General features: G+C 40.9%; 1 long non-coding RNA gene across 1 annotated transcript; it reads left to right on the forward strand.

The window, feature by feature from the left end:
* The first annotated feature begins 484 nt into the window (after nt 1-484).
* LOC129632989 (uncharacterized) lies at nt 485-6,402 on the forward strand. Its single transcript, XR_008704787.1, has 4 exons — nt 485-535; nt 2,378-2,421; nt 4,027-4,196; nt 5,839-6,402. It is a non-coding gene; the product is annotated as an uncharacterized LOC129632989 (long non-coding RNA).
* Nucleotides 6,403-6,775: the final 373 nt, after the last annotated feature.

A 6,775-nucleotide genomic window follows, 5' to 3' on the forward strand; every position in this document is an offset into this window, starting at 1 on the left:
TAACATCCAAATTTTACCCTACATGGTGAGAAAGAAATAAAAATAAAATTAGGCTACTTCAACATTAGTCTCTCATGAACGTATCTTATATTTTTCTTTAAAAGACTAATGTGCGGAGGACCCAGGAAGCCGTATTTGTGTGCATTCATTAAGTCCCCTACTCTGAAACACATTCTGGGACTAATTATTTTTTAACTAACTAATCAGCATGTTTCATTCATAAATTGGGATTTATCAGTATACCACATGAAAGCAGAGAACATATTATTCTTTTAATTTGGTTAATATGCAAAAAACACCCTGTGTTTGTAATGACCTGCTTTCACTGAATAGAGGCAGGCTGGAAATAGTAGCAGCTTCCTCTAATGAGGGTGCTGGCTCCAGGTCCCAGCTGTTCATCACCAGACGCTCCACGTGCTCCCTGACCTATGCATGCACGTGTTCCTCTGATGAGGATGCGGGAGCCATTTCCGCCGCAGGGGAAGGACTGGATGCCTGTGTTTGCTCTGCTGATGGAACCAGTTATACCTGCTTTGTTAGTGGGGGGAAAAGGCCTAGGGCATGGGGGTGGAGGGTGGTGGGAAGGAGTGTTCACACACACAGACACACGCACAGTGGGAAGCACTGTACACACACACACACCGCCCTGTTCACACACATACACACAGTGGGAAGCAGTGTACACACACACACACACACACCCCGCCCCTGAACCGTAACCTGTCAAGAGTTAGGTTCCAAATCTATTAATAAGAGATTCCATTGTGATCTAGTAATTCTTGTCCTCGTGTGCAGCTTGTCTGCCACGCAAATAAATCCTCCGTTCTGAAGTCCCCTGAGAAAGGGATTTATTTATCAGCCCGACCCGAGTGTCACATTTGTTCCTGCAAATTTGCTCCTCCTGCTCTTGCGCACTCTGATTTAGAACCCGAGATGCAGGTTCCCCCGTGTTATCCGGATAATCGCCCCACCTCCTCCGGATCTGGATTTGAACCCGAATCTTCTTGCCCCTCTGGCCTGCGGAACTTCTCTGGCCTCACCCAGAAGAGGTGGGGAGGGCGGGGCGGGCCCGCGTCGCGCTGGCCTTCCCGTGACACCCTGGAGCAGGGTCCAGCCGCATTCTTTCTGTCCAGCCCTGGTGCCAGCCTGCCGGAGGACTCCGCCCCGGGACATCCTGAAGTGGCCCATTCTCGAGCCAGGCACTGCTTTTGTGTTTTAAAGGAGGACACTTCCTCTTCTGTTTTTTCGTGTTTTTGTTTTTTCTCCTGTTCGTGTTTAAAATTTTAACTCTAGGAGCTATCTTTTTATTATTATTATTATTATTGAAGTTAGTTAATTTACAATGCTGTGTTAGTTTCAAAATGTACAGCAAGATGGTTCAGTTATACATATATATGTTTTTCATTATAGGTTATGACAAGATGTTGAGTATAGTTCCCTGGGCTGTATAGTGGGTCGTTGTTTGCCCATTTTATACATGGTATATACAACATATACATATTAACATGTATATGTTAATCCCAAACTCCTAATTTACCATGCTTATTGTAGAAAATTTAGGAAAAACAGAAAATGCTCCATTAAAAAATAATCTAAATCACACTGCCAAGAGCTTCTGCACTCCCATTTGTGGGTATTTCCTTCTGATCTTTTGTGCCTGTGGCAGAACAGGTCCCTTCAGCCAGTGAGAATAGTCTGGGCTTCCTCTATTTGTGAAGCAAATGCTCAGGCAGGATGGAAAAACACATTGCTGTATTTTAAATATTTATATGCAACAATCAGAGTCACATGATATTAGCAAGAGTATATCTGTGACTGTGTGACTATGAGAGTATCCCTGTGTTTATTTATAGAACTGTATTTAGAGATCCTGTCAAAAATCTAAATTTGAGACCTTCAGTGAATGTGAGGCCAAGTCAAATCGCTCTCCTGGGTCCCTTACCCCACCCCCATGGGTCTTACCTGTGTGTATTTGTGCTTATATCGTATTTGAGATCATTCTACCTTCACTTTTTATATTGATATTACTTTGGTCACATTTTTATAAATCAATAAAATTCCTCTTCAGTAAGTTTTGATGGCTACTCAGTATTCCATTATGTAAACTTACCATTTAAGCTTTTACCCATTATTTCACATTTCAGATAATTTTTTTTTTACTATGTAAATAATACTGCATTGAACATCTCTCTATCAAAATCTTTGCAACTCTCTGGGATTATTTCCTTTGGATGGACTCCTGAAACGAAAATTACTGGGTCATAGGGTAGGAACATTTTAGTGTCTTGTTTCATGTTGCCCAATTTGATTGTAAATAAGTGGTACTGATTTACTCTGAAAGAACATTTTCATCATTTCAATTAACCTTTAATTGCAGAAGTCATTCACAGAATACAAGCTCCTTGTAAAAGGTTTTAAAAGGTAAGTCCTAGATCTCTTATCACCACTTCCTCTAGTCCCTGAACTCCTCAGAGGCAGCCATGGTTTTCAGTTAAAAAGCCCTCAATCAATGCATTTATATATGCATTTATAATGCATGTGCTTATATAAAATGTGTGTCTACAAACTAATACAAATTTGCATCTCTCTGTAACTATGCAAAACATGGTGGTTTTGTGTGTGGATTTTTTTTATATGAATGATACTGTATGTATACTATGTGACTCCTTTTCCTCAGCTTTCTCCATAGCCTTTGCTGTATCTATGTTATATAAATCAACCTTATTCTTTCTAACTTTCCATACATTTCTGTGGGATAGATTCAGCCTCATTTTGACAGTCATTCACCTATGCATAAATATTTGGGTTTATCCAATAGTTTTTCATTTTGACACAAATTACTGCAATGTACACCTTTTTTATACAAGAAGTGATTTGAATAGGATTTTCCTCTATAGTAGAAATGAAGGAAGAGAATTTCTGGGTCATGTGCACACTTTTTAATAGATATTCCTAAATTGTAGAGGACATTTTAAATTATTTTTATTAAGGATCTTCCAGAATGCCTTGGATTGGGGCTTTATTATCAGGATGTAGTTCTGAAGTGTCACATCAGGTAGGATGTCAGTGAAAGGTCTGCTCATGTATTCATTCACTAGCCTACCCACCTCTGTCTTCTGAGGATCCAGCATGGCCCCTGAAGAGTCCGTAAGTGCAGAGTCCATAAGTACCAGTTAGGTCCTCTCCTCTGCACCACCACACCCTCAAGGGGCCTCAACCCAACACCCGATTCCTTTCCGCAGCTGCCAATCCCCGGCTCATCTTTCCAGACAGCGCTCAAATATCCCCTCTTCTTGGAAACCCTCCCTGGAGCTGACTGAATATGGCAGCTTCTCTCTCATGTCCCCATGGCACCCTTATTTATTGACCTGTCATGCTTATTGCAATATGGAATTTAGTCACCTCATCCCTGTTACATTAGGTAGTCTCAGGATTTCAGTGGTGCATGACATTCAGGCATCACCTGATCAGTGTTTGTGGACTGTTGACAGAAAAAGCCTGTATGCATAGTAGTCTGTTGGCTTTGAAAGAGAGGGGGCCAAGTGTATGCAGCATTTTTCATATCAAGCTTAACAGCAAAAGGTTGTAAAAAATTAGATGGTGAAATTGACCCTTACCAGTGAATATGTTGATAAAAATGATGAATGGTGGGTAAGTAGGGTAAATCACAAACTCTTACACACACACAAATGTAGAACCAGGTCATTCACCTCTTGGGAAAACGTTTTTAAGTCTCCTCACATCAGTATATCTCCATGAAATCTAGAAGTTTTCTTATGCAATTTATCTTTTAAAGTGCATCACAGGGAGTGACAAACAGCAGCCAGAAAGCTGTTCAAATAGTTGGAGTATGGCCGCTTATTGTCATATATCTCTGGGTAAGATCTCTACATTGAAAAGAAACATATGAAAGAAGACTGAAATAAATATGTCAACATGTTAATAATGGCTGCACCACTGAAGTTAGGGTGATGATGTGTGATGTTATTTTCTTCATCTTTTTACTCTTTTTTAAAATCCTTCCAGATTATGTTATCACGTACATACATTTTATGTCAGAAATACAGAAAAAAACAAAACCACTCCCAGCAATTAATGAAGTTTGTAAGGAGACGATTTGAAATAATTTGTGATGTGTGGACATCTATGACAGAAGAAGATAATTCCAAGAGGGCTCACCCGAACTAACCTCTCAGGTTAGATAGTCACTCATTCAGTATGAATCGGGTACCACAGCTGAGCACCATGCTAGGGATGAGGGGATAAGGTGCAACATCAGGTACACTCCCCACCCTCACAAAGCTCACAGTTCTAGTGGGAACTGCAAACTCAGGCAGGGATGGGGGCCAGGCAGCAAGGAGAACAAAGTGAAGTCCACCAGCAGACCCACTTCTAATATTTGCTAACATTTACAGGCCCTGGGAAAAAGTTTAAATGGAAGTCCATTTACCAGATAACTCAATACTTAAGTTAGAAATTAAGTTAACAAATTTAAATAACTTCTAGCCTCCTCCCTTGACAAATGTACCTTTATAATGACCTGGAAGGCCAAGTTCAAATGTACAATTCTCAGACTCCTCAGAGTTCCTTACCTGAAGATGATGGCGAACACTGGTACCCATGCCAAAGGCCTCCCCAAGCCCGCTCAACACAGTGTGTCTGCTCTTCTTCTCGTCTCAGGCCTGACTTCATCCGCCGCAGCTAGGAACTGTGTACAGGTGGATGGACCCTGGGACCTGTGCATTCAAGCTTCGGTCCCTTGCCTCCACCCAACTTAGTCTTGGTCACCCCTTGGGAGAAATAACTGAGGAAGAGATCTCTGCAGGCTCTGGAAGCGGGCTTGGGTCATGTGGGCAGGGAATCCCAGGTCCAGAAGGGGTAGTGCAGGGATCCCTTGGCTACATGGGGCCAAGGGCAGGGGCCCCGCGTGCCCGAGCCTTAGGGCAGCACCTCTGCCTTGGGAACGTTGGGACTGTGTTGTGCTATAGAGCAAAAGTCCCAACAGCAGCAGCTGTTCAATACCAGCCCTAAACTGCCATATGTGGGGAATGGATTCAGATGGCTGCCTCTTCCACTTTTTTAAAAGACAGAACACCAATCTGGGTTTTCTTATGAAACTGCCTAATTTTTACATTACCAAGTAATGATAATAATTAAAAAAAAACACACAAAAATCATTCTGCCGGTCAAATTAAAAATATCTGTGAGCCACTGTGACCTCTATGAAAGGAAAGAAAATTAAAATTCCATTCACAAGTTGCTTGACCACCATTTGGTTTTGAAAATGATACACACCAATTCATTAATGTCACTTTAGCCCATAAGTAAATGATATGCCTCCATCACCATATATATGTTTGAATTTCATGCACTTTCTGTTCCCCAGCAGAAATCTAATTTACTTGGTACCTCCTAGAACTGATGAATGTATGTCCCCTTAAGCTATCAGGAAAGGCCTGATTTTTGGATCTTTCCTTTTTTTTTTTTCCTGACACTGACTTTCATCACGTTATCCTCTGGCATGCCATAGCAACCTGGGCATATACCTCTCATTGTCATTAGCTCTATACACATCTGTCACTTCCAGAGTTACCTCCATGTCCCTAGGGCCTACCACAGAGCCCGTCATATGGTATATACCTAGCACATTTGTTGGTTCTGGACTGAATTCATTGGTGGTTGGTTCTTTGTGATGACCCACATCTCCCCAATCACAAATGAATAATCATCATAGGTGACATTTCTTGGTTCCTTGCTATAGGTAGGCACCATGCTAAGAGCTTTACACGTATTACCTCATATAATCCTCTCAACTAATTTTTCGTCTCCATTTTCCAGATACAGAGATTGTGGCTCAGAGAGATGAAAAAACAAACAGATAAAAAAAATTGAGTCCATTTACAAATGATGTTGGGTGAATAACAAATAAGATGGACATTCAGCTGACAAACGTCAGAAGTCGACTTGAACCAATCTTGCCTGATTTGAAACGAACTTTGTGCGGGTGGATGGACCCCGGGACCTGTGCATTCAAGCTTTAGCCCCTACCCTTCCCCCAGCTTTGTCTTGGCCACCCCTTGGGCACAGGGTATCCTCCTTAGCAGTACTATTACTCAACCAGTAAGCCAGGCTTCCTTAAAAGTGCCACTGACCGTTCTCAAGATGTTTTTAGACAGCACAGAGGAACTCTTATTTCAATTACTAGGCATTTTTGGACTCAAATATGTCTTTAGTGTGTGTTAGGAAAAAAAAAAATAAATGACAGCATCTGTTTATGGCATGGTGTATTGATTTTTCTGTTTACGTTAGTGATACAGGATTTTCCTTTTAAATTTATTAAGTTCTAAAAAAATTGAGTCCATTTACAAATGATGTTGGGTGAATAATAAGTAAGATGGATCATATAACAATAAAGCAGAAATTATATGTCTTGAGTTTATATAAAGACTAAAATTTGAAAAACACGCCTCATAAACTGGCACAAATGGATGAAACACACACACAATGAAACTAACTTTTAAACTCACACCACGCACTTTCAAGTTTGTAGAATGTTGCTTAAAAAACATATCCCAGTGCCTACCTAAGAGGACTCCAACTAGCCTTTAAAGTTCTAAATTTGAAGCGTGTTTATTTCTTTTTCCTCTTTCTATTTTTGGAACTTAAATAGCCAAATGGATGAAAAAAAACTGCCTCTAAATAAAAAATGAGCTAGGGGCCTGGAGCTCTCCTCTGCCTCATTTCAACTCTGAGCAAATGGTGAATTACAACACCC

Source organism: Bubalus kerabau, chromosome 18 (genome assembly GCF_029407905.1).
Source record: "Bubalus kerabau isolate K-KA32 ecotype Philippines breed swamp buffalo chromosome 18, PCC_UOA_SB_1v2, whole genome shotgun sequence".
NCBI lineage: Eukaryota > Metazoa > Chordata > Mammalia > Artiodactyla > Bovidae > Bubalus > Bubalus kerabau.